The sequence below is a fragment of the Periplaneta americana genome, chromosome 11 (assembly GCF_040183065.1).
Source record: "Periplaneta americana isolate PAMFEO1 chromosome 11, P.americana_PAMFEO1_priV1, whole genome shotgun sequence".
NCBI classification, from domain to species: Eukaryota; Metazoa; Arthropoda; class Insecta; order Blattodea; family Blattidae; genus Periplaneta; species Periplaneta americana.
The window spans coordinates 59,486,225-59,501,740 of NC_091127.1; the positions used below are offsets into that span (position 1 = coordinate 59,486,225).

Genomic DNA, 15,516 nt, shown 5'->3' on the forward strand with positions numbered 1-15,516 from the left:
ACGCAGCACTGATATATGCACTACTGACTACATCCTGGTTGTGTAATTTGCGTGAATTGTTTGGCAAGTCATCCATAGAAATAATAGAAATCTTCGGCTTGTACTTCAACATATGTACAGACAATTATGATCGCCAATGTTCGGAAGGATGCCGCGTAATCATAAGAAGTGTCCTTAAGCAAACAGATTTATAAATAATACAGTATAAGGCGATGATGATGATGATGATGAAATGTTTTCATTCACAATGTAATTTATTATTATTATTATTATTATTATTATTATATTAGTCACCGGCGTGGCTCAGTCGGTTAAGGCGCTTGTCTGCTGGTCTGAAATTGTGTTCGGGCGCGGGTTCGATCCCCGCTTGGGCTGATTACCTGGTTGGGCTTTTTCCGAGGTTTTCCCCAACCGTAATGTGAATGCAAGGTAATCTATGGCGAATCCTCGGCCTCATTTCGCCAACTATCATCTCGCTATCACCAATCTCATCGACGCTAAATAACCTAGTAGTTGATACAGCGTCGTTAAATAACCAACTAAAATAAATTATTATTATTATTATTATTATTATTATTATTATTATTATTATAGGCATATCTAACTTATCTTTGTTTATTCTCAAACATAATATTACAAGCTACCAGCAAGTTACTGTTTTTAATGGGTTATTTTACGACGTTTTATCAATTGCTGTGGTTATCTAGTGTCTGAATAAGATGATAATGCCGGCGAAGTGAGTCCAGGGACCAGCGTCGAAAGCTACCCAGCATTTGTTCTTGATGGGTTGAGGGGAAACCCCGGAAAAAATCTCAACCAGGTAACTTGTTCCAACCAGGATTTGAACCCGGACCTGCTCGTTTCTCGGTCAGGCAGGCTAATCGTTACTCCACAGCGGTGGACAAGTTACTGTTGTATCTTTTTATTTTGTTAGTGACTTATTTTAAGTAGATAACATTTCTCGTCAGTTCTTACCTATTATATTTCTTTTTTAGATGTTAAATTGACGTAATTCATTTACAGTAAGGACAGTGAAGTTCGAATTGTGATAGATTCAACTGACATACATACGTACATGTAAATTTAAGCGTTGATAAATTGTTCCCTGCATTTTAAATGCTCCCAAATACTGTATGTTCCCATTCACAACCCATGAATTATAAGTTTTCGATCAAAACTTTAACATTATTTCAGTATTTAAAAATAAATACATAAGTAATGCAAGCAGCACTTACATTTGCTGAGCGTCTTTCCTCTGCAGTTATCTTGCTATCTAATGGCTTTCATATTCACTTCTAATGTGTAGAACTTTAGAGCATTCTCAATTCTTACAAAATCATACATTACTTAAGTTACAACAAAAAGTCGGAAAGTTTATTGTGTTTCGTAACGTATATTTTAAAACACTTTTATGATGATATTAACTGTCGGTCGTTTAAATTTTTTTGACAAAGCTTTCATAATTTATGCTCGTTTTACGAGTACGTACTGATTATTACAAAATGTTTTATTTCTTATACAAAAAGTGCATCACTTCACATCTTTCTCAAGTCCATCACTGCACAAATCATGCAAATACGCGTCGTTTACAAACAGCACAAGCAACTCCAGACGTTCCGTCACCCCCCTCTCTACCGCTGTGTGCCAGTTCGTGCGAAAATATCTATGAGCGACCCTCGCTCGATAATGGAACGAAAGAAGCCAAGAACATATTTAGGTGAAGCGCTAAGCGCACGATTGGCTTCCGACGTGAGATTCTTGGCTACCTTCCTTCTAAACGAAGAAAAATTTCAATTGCACATGCGTTGCGCTAGGTTCGTGGTTAATCCTAGGTCATTTGGCACAGGGCCTATTCTGTATAGGTTTGAAATTAAACGATGTATTTCATTAGTGGATAAAATATTTTTCGTTTACTAAAATATGTTTATATTTTGCATTCTTAAAAATACCTATCACGTTTGACTTTCATCGTAATACATTAACATTGTAATGAAACAAATCACGTGTAGTAGCTTCAGTTGGATTAACTTATAGGCTAAATAAAAATGTATGTATGTATGTATGAGCCTGTTCAATAAACACCGATGATAATTTTATTACTTTATAGGCCTATTTTAATTCATGCTAATGATTTTGATGATTGTTCTAAACTTATATAATCCCAATTCGTTGTCACGCACTCTTCTTTCATTTCCAATAAGTAATGGAAGTAATTTTTAAAAAGGTTCTTCAGAATGTCTGTTGTAATTACAATGTTTGACGACTGAAATACCTTCCAAGAAAGAGTTTCTGTTTTTAGAATAGAAAAAAAAACATAGAATTGCTGCTTGCTGAGAGGTCAAACTGTGCAGCTATCACCTTGGAAAAAAACTCATCACCAGCACCTTCTTTCACAATTCTCTTCATATATAGGCAAGCGAATGTTATCGTTCATAAAGCCATTGATCACTAATATGTTTTTTATGTGTGTGGGTGGTTCCTAACAATATTTTCAGAACTACAATAATTTTAGTAAAGCTTCTCGGTCCTTTTTCATGATTACAGCAGCAATTTCGACATTTTCATGCATAAAAGCAACCTCGTATATTGAGATAAGAACAAATTAAAGCTTTATATGGAAATTAACTAATAATTATAGCGAATGATTTATTATTATTATTATTATTATTATTATTATTATTATTATTATTATTATAACTCGGAAACCAAGCATTTCCGGATCTTTGTACATACAAACTATTTTAATTGTTTACATAATATGAGGAATAGCCTACATTCCCGAAGTTATGTCGCTTATTTTTAGGACCCTCTATATGTAGCTCGTTTTTCCTTATCAATTAATTCCAAGCTTCTCTTAACGCTGTATACAAACATACAATGCCCATTTAATATGTTAAACATAGTCTCAAATTGTTGTTTCATCTCGTTTATTTTTATTTCATATCTAGATGATGTGCAAATGGAAAATTAATAATCTGTACCGGTGTTTAACAACTGGGGAGCGCGGTAACCTTGCGGTTAAGGCGTAAAGCAGCAAGCCGAGAGCTCGCGAGTTCGATTTCCGATAGTTTACTCAACCTCTAAGGTACGTACACACTTAGCGAACGAACAACGAACGAATGATGAAGCAAAACTTCGTTGTTCGTTCGCTATTTGGAGCAACGTACAAATCATCAGCAAATTGTCAGAAAACATTCACGTTCGCTGATTATCCGCAATAAAGGCAGACGAAAATATAATCATAGCAAGCGCAGCCGTTGTTATTATAGGCAGTTTAACAAAAAGAAAGTTAAAAACCAAAAGGCGATGGTGGCAGACGCCACTCTACGAAAGTCGTAATCAATATAGCGGCATTGACTTGCTTCATGATTTATTTTGAATGGAATCGGGACAGTTTCACAACTTCTGTCACATTTCAGAAACAGACGTCGAAATATTACTGTGCAAAATAGGGCCAAAAATTTCCAAGAAAGACACAGGCTGGCGAGAAGCAATACCTATTCAGGAAAGACTAGCATTAACACTTCGATATCTCGCTACAGGAAATTCGTATACAAGTTTAATGTATCTATTCAAAGTGTCGAAACAGCTGAGTACCAGGACTGTTCCAGAAGTATGTACAGCTATACATAATTGAGGAACTGGAAGATTTTATTAAGGTACGACTGCAAGACGGGAAAGTTTCAGTACACGGATACCTCACTGACAATAACTATCATAAAATACTAAAAAGAGAGATTTGTCTGTGTTTGTCGAATGCGCATCATGCTTACGAAAAGGCACTGTTCAGTGCCGATAATTTATTTTGTGTGCACAAGGTTGGAACTTTGTTTTTTCTGGGCGTAAATTTGTCTAAAAGGAACAACATATGTTTATACGCGAACCAAGTTGACTCGTACACTTCATCACTCCCCATTCCAGATCTTTTTGTGGACTTCTGTCTTTCCGTCCGGAATGATGTCAGTAGGGACTCAATTTTCTTTTTGAATTCTGCTCCCTACAATAAACAACAAACATGTATCCAATGAAAATAAATAAACAAAGATAATTTTCAAATTTTGCACGTGTTTGACTCGCCTATCTTGCAGCTGAACATCTTTCCAATAGCTTCCCAAACATCATGTTTTCTTACTTTATTGTGGTAAGTAGGATGCTTGGGATTCCATAAAGTTTCCTGCTCCCTATATGCATTAATAAGATTTATAACAGCGTCTTCCGTCCACTCCAGTTTCGACATCCTATTGGTGAAATTGAACTAAGCGCTGCGTTCTGCTACGAACTACAAACTAGTGGCAAATACCGTCCACAACGAATACCAACTTCCTTTGATGTACCGACAAGCGACAGATCACTTTCGAAGGCAAACCAAACGATCGGTTTGCCTTTGCTGCGACATACACACGTACCGATTTCAATCAGCGAATGCATTCGTTTGTCGTTCGTTCGCTAAGTGTGTACGCACCTTAATAGAAATGAGTACCACCAGAGGTATTTCTTCGGAGGTAAGGGTGAGGGCACTTAGGACTGATATCCCTATTGACATGAATGCCGATTGTCTGTATAGGTGGGAGCTTTAACCTCCCACTACCCTGTGAGACTTAAATCTGTAATGAGGGTTGCGTACATTAATTAAATAAGGCTTGGGCACTAATAATTTAATCGAGTAACTGCAAATTTCCCTTTAACTTCCCATTCCACCTTCCCCAGCTGAAACGAGTAGCCAGAAAGGTAGGCATTGCTCAGTGACGGATTGTATAAGGTAGACATCATAGTTTTTACGAACTTTCGGCTCTCGCTAGTCGCCTGAAATCCATCACTGGTCTACTTTGCATCTGTATGTAAGGTAATAATAATAATTTATTTATTTAATCTGGCAGAGCTAAGGCCAGTAGGCCTTCTCTTCCGCCCAGCCAGACTCTAATTCTAATTAAATAAATTTGCTTACATAGTTATTACATTAATATCTAAATCATAAAACAACATGCAAGTAAGTAATGAAAATTGGATAACTAATGTTAGTGTGACAATAATAAACACTGGTAAGAGTTATAATCAGGGAACGGATTTATATGGACTAAAAATATATGAAATATGTAAATATATATGTAGTTATTTTTACCAAAATATGGAATTAAATATGGATTTTTACCAAAATATGGAATTAAATATGGACTTAAAATTATAAAAAAATGACTATGTACGTTAAATATTGGTACATTTTAATCAAACTAAACAAAAAATATAATGGACGTACCTTATCTTCCAATGTAGTTTCAACAAAACACAATTTTTATTGTCTGTTACCATAACAATAGGTTACAAACATTTCTTTCAAGTGCTGAAAAGTGAATCTTCTTCTATTGTCTCTGAGGATAGATTTATACTGACTAAAAGAGCGTTCGACGTCACAAGAAGTAACTGGTACATAATTCAATTTCACAATGTCTGCTGGGGATAAGTCCAAGTTAATCTTCACTGTTGATTCACCACTCATCACAGCAACAACCTTTTCTAGTTCTTCATATCCAGGGTTTTTTGAAAGTACAGTGTCCACCTTAGCTCTTACTGCATCTGCAACTTTACCTCTACCACGATTCAGTTGTTCCACAGTACTATTTATAATTTCAAAACTTTCAGATAGTGAAAGGTGCCTATTTTGGAGACTTTTGAGCGTTTTTATGATGCATGAAAATGTATGCTGAATGTGAGCTAAGTCATTCTTCACACTTATGTCACAGGTAACTGTTTTCGCAGTATCAATTGAGACTGCATCTTCAGAGTCCAATGCAAGGAGAACATTGTTAATAGAGTCTATATGTTCGGCATAATATTCAACTGCTTCTAGCCATGTACCCCATCTAGTTAAAATTGGCTTTGGTGGCAATGGAATTTCAGGGTACATTTCTTTCAACACGTTAACTCTACTGGGAGCTTTGAGAAATACTTTTTTCACTGATGAAATCAACAAATCTACTTTAGGGAAATTGTCTCTGACCACTTCTGCCACACGATGAAATGCATGCGCCACACAAGTAAAATGAGTCAATTTAGGATATACAACAGATAATGCTTGTCCAGCTTTGACCATATAAGGGGCAGCATCGCTAATAAAGAATAACACATTATCGTACATAATACCCTTTGGCCACAGGATACCCATAGCTTCGTTGAACAGTTTAACTATAGTTTTGTTATTGCACTTTTCTAGAACATCACAATGTAAAAGAATTCGTTCAGAATATTGTTCACTTAACAAACCGATAACTACATTACCAACAAGTCTACCTTCTTTGTCGGGAGTCTCATCAATGGAAACCCAAATTGAACTATCTTTAATTTCATCTCTTATCTTCTGTATTGTCTCATCGTAGATGGATGGAGCATACGTCTTCCTAAGTGTTGACTCATCCGGGATTGTATGTTGAGTATATTTTTCAAGGAATTCCCTGAAGACCTTATTCTTTAGTTTGTAGAGAGGAATATCAGCAGAGATGAGAGAACGGCACAGGTCGATGTTAAACTCAGATCTTACATTCGATGTTGTTGGTTGTGTTAAAAACAATTGTCTCTGCTTGGAATTTAGTTGTTTGTTGGCCTGATGTTTACTAGTTGTAATGTGTTGTTGCACCAGGAACTTTTGTGTAGATGATACTGCACACTGACACAAATTACAAAATAATATTTTATTGTCAGTTGATAAACCATCTTCTTTAAATTCTGAAATGTAACTTGTTAGTTTTGATTTTAAATTGACTGAATGACGTACTTTTGGCATATTTACCGTCTTTATAGTATGATTTACAAAACTGAACCTATGTGTACTCTGACTGGCATTTAACTGTTGAGCTGCACAACTGAAGTCTGTTAAAAATTTTAAATTAAATTAATACAGTTTTGTAACTTACTTTCCCATTGTTGATAGGACTGCTAATTTTCAAATAACTCTGATGTTAAAGGGATTACTGAACATGTGTTTAAATCTCTATTGTTGAAATGTATTTTTAAAAGTTAATGGAATTTTGTTTTGTTTTATTGTTAAACCTAATATAATATGGACTGTTTTATATGAAATATGGAAAATATATGGAAATTAACGAAAATATGTACTAAACTCTAAAATATGGAAAAATATGGAAAATAAAAGTAGGATTTTTCAACCCTACACATTGTGAAACATAAAGATAATGCAAAATATAAATTATATTAGCTTTATAAGTAAATATGTATTTACATATAAATCCTTTCCCTGGTTATAATAATGAGATAATTTAGATATTTATCTGTGATATATATAACCATTAAACATTGAGAAACCTGAAACAGCTATTATTGTTGACAATAATTGTTAGAAAAATATCTCGTTAGCCTATTCTTAAATTGATTTGATGTCTGACAGTCCCTGACATTACTCGGTAGGGAATTCCAAAGTCGAGGAACAGCCACAGTGAAAGAAGATGAATATGAGGATGTTCGGTGGGAGGGAATGAATAATATTGAGGAGTGTTGTGATCGTGTGTCTAGGTTATGATGGGTGGATAAATTTTGAAAACGAGACGCAAGATAGACAGGAGTGGAGAAATGCAATATGTGAAAGAGAAGGGAAAGACAGTGGATTTTCCTACGATCTTCTAGACGGAGCCAAGATAACATTTCGAGGGATGGTGTTACATGATCAGTCCGGCGAATATTGCAGACGAAACGGACGCACATATTATGAACACGTTGTAGTCTCTGCGCCGAAGTAACGCTTAGGTCAGTAAGCAGAATATCACAGTAATCGAAGTGGGGCATCACGAGTGTTTGCACTAGCATTTTTTTCATGGAAAAGGGTAGAAAATTCTTCAATCGTCTAAACGAGTGGATTAATGAGAATACCTTTTTGCAGGTTTCTGCAACTTGAATGTTCCAATTTAAACTTTTATCCATATAAATACCTAGATTCTTTACTGATTCACTGAACGGAATTTCGGTGCCGTGTATTTTAATCGGGGACAAATTTGGTATGGTAATAGTGCTTAACAAACGTGAATGGCCCACAATGATTGACTGTGATTTTTCTGGATTTAGTTTAAGTCGGAATTTCCGTGTCCATGTCCAGATTGAGTCCAGATCGTCATTAATTTTAGTTATTGCATCATTTATTTCGTCAGTGTGGAATTTTATGTATATTTGAAGGTCGTCTGCATAGAGATGGTGTCGGCAGTACTTTAGAGATTCGGATATGTCGTTGATATAAATTGTAAATAGTAAAGGGCCAAGAACTGATCCCTGAGGGATCCCTGACCTCACGGCCTGCCAAGGGGAAGAACGATTTCCAGCTATCACACTTTGTTGGCGGCCATTAAGGTAAGAGTCAAACCACAGGACAACATGCTCTTCTAGGTGTAGTCTTCTGAGTTTACATATTAACAAGTCAATGTCTACAGAATCGAAGGCTTTGCTGAAGTCAAGTAAAGTCATTATTGTCAATTTACGTTCGTCCCGGGCCTCGCGTAGGTCTTCCGTGATTTTAAGTAATGCTGTACTTGTGTTATGTCCGGCCCTGAAACCTGATTGATAAGAGTCGAGAAGTTTGTATTTGTTTAAGTATTCTGTCAGTTGCTTGTGTACAATGCGTTCCAATGCTTTGGATAGGGCAGGTAGGATGCTGATAGGTCTGTAGTCGTTATAAGATGTCGGTGTTTTGGTCTTGGGAATTGGGTGGACAAAAGCGAGTTTCCATTGCTGTGGGTAAGTCGAAGTCATAATTGAGGCATTGAAAATGTGGGTCACAGTCGGTAGTATTACGTCTATGATTTTGTTTAATAACGAAATATTGACGTGGTCTGGTCCTTCTGTTTTAGTTGTGATTCGTTTCAGGGCTTTCTTTACGTCAGATTGCGTAATATACCAAAAGTGAAATTTTTCCCTTGAGGGGTTGGTCCGTAGGTTTAAGAGTTCATCGATTGTCTGTTGTTTGTCAATGGGGCTAAGGGTTGTAGTGTGAGTTTTCGTAAAGTGGTCATTGAGCCGTTCCAGTGAGATTGAGTTGCCGTCTACCTGGGTCTTTGTCTGTCTTAATCCCACTGTCTGCACATGTCTCCAAAGCGTGGAGGGGCTAGTTCCTGGTTCAATAAGGCTGTATGCATGTCGGATTTTAGCATCCTAACAGTCTGGCTGGTTCTGTTTCTCAGTTGCTTGTACCTGTTAAAATTAGTTTCGTTTTTGTCTCGTCTATATTTTCGATATGCCGAATATCGTTCAGCCATCATGTTACGTATGTCAGCAGTCATCCACGGCGCAGGCAGTCTTCTCACACGTCTAGTTTTTAGAGGAGCATGTCGGTCATACAAGTCTATAATAAAGTTATTTAGCTGTTCTATCTTCTTGTCCACAGTTCGTAACTTCCATATTGCGTCTCAGGGTATACGTAATGAGTCTTCTATTAAAGCAGAATTGTCAATACGTTTTAGGTCTCTATAAGTTTGATTGTCAATTTGGGACACTGCAATGCGTATATTACATATATTATATCGTGGGAAGATATTCCAGACGCAGGTAGCTGTCCATGTGAGAGAACTTTGGCAGGATTATTGGTGATGATTAAGTCAAGGAGCGTTTCTGAGTAGGTGGTATGATGAGTGGGTTCAAGTGGAAGGATAGTCATATCACAAGCATGGAACATTGTCTTTAGTTGTGTCGTCTGTATTGAGGCAGCGGCAAGTAGATTTGTATTAAAGTCACCCATAACAATTACGTGTTCATAATATGGCAATAGGTTCTGTAGGGATGTCTCCAGGTCAGCTAAAAAATTAACTTTCGGAGGCTTATAAACAATACACAGCAAACATTTCTGAAAACTAACTCGTATTTCTTCGAAGAGAAATTCAGGGCGAGAGGAATATTCGCCGGGGGATTGGTGAATAACTTTGGGCTCGAGATCCGATCTAATGAAGGCTGCAACACCACCTCCCCTCTTATTTAACCGATCGTTGCGAAGTAGATTGTATCCGTCGAGGTGAATTAGGGAAGAGGATGAAAATGGTTGAAGCCAGGTCTCAGAAATTAAGATGGCGTGCAAGTTTAGTGGGGAAAATATAGCGTAAAAGTCGTCAATGTGTGCTAAAATATTTTGAGCGTTTATATGTGCGACTCGAAGGGCATTGGGGTGGAAAAAGAAAGCGGCCTGTAAGATATCTGCCGTCTGCTGGGGCAGGTTGTTACTGGTAAGGGGAGGGGAATTATGAAGGTCAGTGTCATTGTCAGAGACTGTCAGAATTTCCGTTTGACTAGGGTCCACTTCTACCAATTCTAAGAATATTACACTACTAGTCTAAACACTCTAAACTACTTTACTTCTACCTTTTTGTTAAAAGTTTCAATCAAGACTATCACTACTTTCACAACACTTTTCCTGTCAATATAAACTAACAGCTAGTAAGTTAATATTAAATAAGAAAGCAAAAAAAAAAAAAAAAAAAAAAAAGTAGATAGGCTTAAGTACTATGTAACTATAACTAGAATTAACAGAATTAAACCTTGTGTCGTGATACAAAACTCTCGACTTCTAAATGTTGCGAAGATCGCTCCAGCATGCCACACGTCGCTTCGAGTCACCTTTGTTCACTATGATAACACCGTCCTGAGTCCACACACTATTCACTCCAAACTTATTGATGGCTTCTTTCAGGATGTTATGCCGGATTCTGGTCAGGTCTTCTCGAATCGTTACACCAGTTTTTTTAAGTAGGCGCTTATTTTTGAATACTTCACTTCTCTTCCGATAACTCACGAACTTGACAATGATAGGTCTAGGCCTATCATTGCCAACGTCGCGCCTGCCAATCCTATGGCTCCTATCAATATCCATCACATTCACATCTACTCCGATCCGTTTCCCTACCTCCATAACCAACTTGTCGGTGTCTTCTGTCTCCTGTTCTTCCACCCCGAAGATCCTTAGACACTGCCTACGTTGATATTGTTCTAGTTCGTCCACTTTAGCTTCCAGGGCTTCGATTTTTTCGTCCCTTTTTACCAAAGCACTTTTCAAAAGATATAGGGGAGGGTTTCAGAGTTCCGTTCCACTTTCACTGCTTCCTTGTTGTTGCTGTTGTTGTTTGTTTGTTTTTTTTTTTTTCTACGGAGAAGGGACTCAAAGACTATACTGCAGCCTCCAGCGGGCTAATGTCTTACTGCTCCTATCGTGATAATGATGTTTGAAGTCCGAACGGTCATGCTCCCGCAGATATCGTGACTCAGTTGTGTGGTGCAAACTGTCGATTCAGCTTGTAGGTACGTCTTTAAGGTTCAATGGAGTCCTACTGCAGCGCCCCCCTCCCCCGAAAGCTTACTTCGACCTCCTCAGTATGATGCCATCTGCACGCCGTAGTTCACCGTAGGCCTTATTCGGTATTAAAACATGGCATCTCGTTTTGAGATTTACGACTGTGGCCAATATTCATCTACTTAGAACAGATCAACAGAGAACCCAGACTTTCTGAAGTCGAAATTGCGATAGAAAAGCTAAAAAAGTACAAGTCTCCAGGTCTCAATCAAATTCCAGCAGAATTAATACAGGAGGGTGGAAGCGCATTATCTAGCGAAATTTATAAGCTTGTACTTGTTATTTGGGAAAAGGAAATTGTACTAGAACAATGAAAGGAGTCCATAATTGTACTTATTTTTAAGAAGAGGGACAAGACTAACTGTAGTAACTTTCGAGGAGATTATCTCCATATGTAGATGAAATTATTGGGGATCATCAGTGTGGTTTTATGCGTAATAGATCGACTGTTGATCAGAATTTTTTATTCGACAGATATTGGAGGAAAAATGGGAGTATAAGGGTACAGTACATAAGTTATTCATAGATTTCAAAAAATGCATATGACTCGGTTAAGAGAGAAGTTTTATATAATATTCTTATTGAATTTGTTATTTCCAAGAAACTAGTTCGATTAATTAAAATGTGTCTCAGTGAAACTTACAGCAGAGTCCGCATAGGCCAGTTTCTGTCAGATGTTTTTTCAATTCACTGCGGGCTAAAGCAAGGAGATGAACTATCACCTTTACTTTAGATTCTAGAACATGCCATTAGGAAAGTCCAGGATAACAGACAGGGTTTAGAATTGAACGGGTTACATAAGCTGCTTGTTTATGCGGATGACGTGAATATGTTAGGAGAAAATCCACAAACTATTAGAGAAAACACGGGAATTTTACTTGAAGCAAGTAAGGAGATAGGGTTTGGAAGTAAATCCCGAAAAAAAAAAGTATATAATTATGATACAAGCTAGATTAAAACACTCAGGTACAATACTGAAATTCGTATATCATAATTCCGAGAATAAAATACGAAAATCTGTGCACTTAATTCATGTAACGGGGAATCTCATTTCTGATTTTATATCGAACAGAACATTTATTATTGAATAATTTTCTCATTTTAGGATATAACATTTTCTCACTATTCTACCATTGCGGCTCTATGAATAATATGCATCTTAAGCTGTAAGCAAATTCGTCTGTTAACATTAATAAAAAAAAGCATTTCAATGTATTCAACAGGATCATTTTGCTACCTACTGGTTCTTTATGAAGATGTGATTACGAACAAAGATTAAAACCATTCTCACATTCTGGAATAAACTAATCCAATCAGGACAGCAAAAGTTTAAAATAATCTTAATTTGAGACGAAACATGAGCATGGAAAATAAGTTGAAAAATAAAAGAAAATATTTCAAACTACAATGCAAGTCACTAAGAATAATCAAAAGTTAATGTATTTTATTCAAGAATTCTACAGATGTATATATGCTCTCAACTATGTTACTAATGAAATAGTAAAATCACAGTCTAGTATATACAATCACGAAGCTCAATACGTAGTAAATATGCATCCAAAGGTAGATGCTAACCACTAGGATCGCTACTATCGCCTCATTACAGACAATGCGAAATAGTATCTGCACAGTTTATTGTTCCTAGTACCCTCATAAACTCAACCTTCGTGACTGTACGTAGGCTACTAGACTATGGTAAAATCACATTGTGTTTGGAGGAAATTAAAAGAAAAAAAGCCCATTTCAGACAACTCTCAAAACTGATACATCATTTAGAAATATTTCGTAAAAAAATAAAAAATGAAAAGAAGCGATTAAGAAACGGAGTATAGAAGGAAGAAAAAGTACACTAGTAGAGAAATTCGTTATGCACACGTTTATTTTTAGCTGCTGAAAAGAACTCAATATTCACCGTAACTGAATTAAGACCTTTCTAAAACGTATGAACAGTTCTCAATTCAAACTTATATTTCAAATTAATAAGGAGAAGGCCTAAAGATATACAGGAAAAATGAAAAAAGGACGAAAAGAAATAGGTAATAGAATGAAGCAAGAAAAAATTATGAGCAGAGAGGGAAGATAAACGAAAGACATAGAGACATACTAGGTGGAATAAAATGACTATGACTAAATAAATAAATAACTAAATAAATAAATAAGTAAATAAATAAAACTCGATCACACCAAACAGACCGAAAAGTAGAACAGACCAACAACTGCCAACAAGAGAGGGCAAATGAAAGAGACAGGCAGGAGAGAAAATCAAACACAGTCACAAACCACACACAATTATCACGGAGCAGGCAGACCTATCACCACGGTCTAGTATAATACTGTACAGTCACGAAGCTCAATACGTAGTAAATATGCATAGATAGTTGCTAACCACTAGGATCACTACTATCGCCTCATTACAGACAATGCGAAATAATATTTGCACAGTCTATTGTTCCTAGTACCCTCATAAACTCTAGGTATATACTAGACTGTGCTATCACTGACCAGACAAATTTAAAACAGATCACGCAGATTTATAACGTACCAGACAGATTAATCACGGAGCAGTAGACCTATCACAGATCAAACAGACCTTTCACTGACCAAGTAAACTTAAAACAGACCACGCAAAATTATAACGGATCATATAGACTCATCATGGACTAGACAGACTTATCACAGACCACGCCGACTTATCACGGATCAGGCTGACTTATCACGGACATTTAACGAGCAAATGCTGGGTAACTTTCGATGCTCGACCCCGGACTCATTTCACCGGCATTATCACCTTCATTTCATTCAGACGCTAAATAACCGAGATGTTGATACAGAGTCGTAAAATAACCAAATAAAATAAAATAAAATCACGGACATTTGCAATGTATCATTCAATATTTTTGTGAAATAGATTTCAGATATATTTACTACCGGTACTACTCCTACTGCTATTACTACCATTAGGCCTATCATTATCACGACCGCTGTTATACACTACTATTACTGTCCGCGCAACTTATTTCCCTAGTGCTCTCTCATTGCCCCATAGCTGTCTGCTAGCAATCTGACCATCGCTGCAGCAGTTGTACGTACAGTTACAAAAACATAATTCGGTATTCATTTTCAGTGCATTCCTTTGGATATGGTACATGAAAATGTATGGATTCACAAAATAACAAATATAAATTACATTCTTTTTCGTCTGTGTACAATACAGTAGGCTATAATCACAACTCCAATTATTACAATTCGTATCTGACCGTGAACTACTGATGGTACGCGATACATAAAGTCTTCTAAGTAAAAGAGCAATAGGTCTGTTACAGAGGCGTACGCAAGGGGGGGGGGGGTTTACCGGGTTTTAACACTCCCCCCTTGAACTTTAAAATAAAATTACATATATTTCATTACATTTGATTCTTTCCATGAATTTTCCTGTTATGTTAAGTGTCTTAGCTATCATATACAAATAACTGTTATTTTGTAGATGTAATAATGAGACAAGCATTTTTTATTTTACAAAATTAAACATGCGTTAAAATTTGCTAAAAATTGGATGGCTGTGAAAAAATTATGTTTCAAACGCGATACATAAAGTCTTCTAAGTAAAAGAGCAATAGGTCTGTTACAGAGGCGTACGTAAGGGGGGGGGGTTACCGGGTTTTAACACCCCCCCCCTTGAACTTTAAAATAAAATTACATATATTTCATTACATTTGATTCTTTCCATGAATTTTCCTGTTATGTTAAGTGTCTTAGCTATCATATACAAATAACTGTTATTTTGTAGATGTAATAATGAGACAAGCATTTTTTATTTTACAAAATTAAACATGCGTTAAAATTTGCTAAAAATTGGATGGCTGTGAAAAAATCACGTTTCAAAGATTTTATAAGGATATTCATGAAAATGTTCTATTAGAACATCGTATAATATTAATAAATATATCGTAAAGTAACATTAATAATAATAATAATAATAATAACAATAATAATAATGATAATAATACACAACTGTAAGTACATCGAACTCTTCGATCACACTAAGCAAGCAAATGTATTTTACCCGTCTCGTAAGACTGTCCTCCCCTCTCCTTCCTCCCTTCCGCTAGAAGTGATCTCTCTACACTCCGCGCGTCTCTCTTTTAACTGCCCAGATAAGTTTCGCGGACAATACTACTACTACTACTACA

General features: G+C 36.4%; 1 protein-coding gene across 9 annotated transcripts in view; it reads right to left on the reverse strand.

Moving 5' to 3' along the window:
* LOC138709044 (RING finger protein 145-like) overlaps window positions 1–15,516 on the reverse strand; it is a 71,827-nt gene that overhangs the window by 27,703 nt on the left and 28,608 nt on the right. For 2 of the 9 annotated variants that reach the window (XM_069839530.1, XM_069839528.1), the window contains exon 1: window positions 1,236–1,674. The exons of 4 other annotated variants lie outside the window; for them this stretch is intronic. The gene's annotated coding sequence lies outside the window, so the exon portion shown is untranslated. Of the gene's footprint in view, window positions 1–1,235; window positions 1,681–15,516 lie in introns of those variants that run through there. 3 more of the 9 variants (XM_069839536.1, XM_069839532.1, XM_069839533.1) reach the window with 3 other exon arrangements.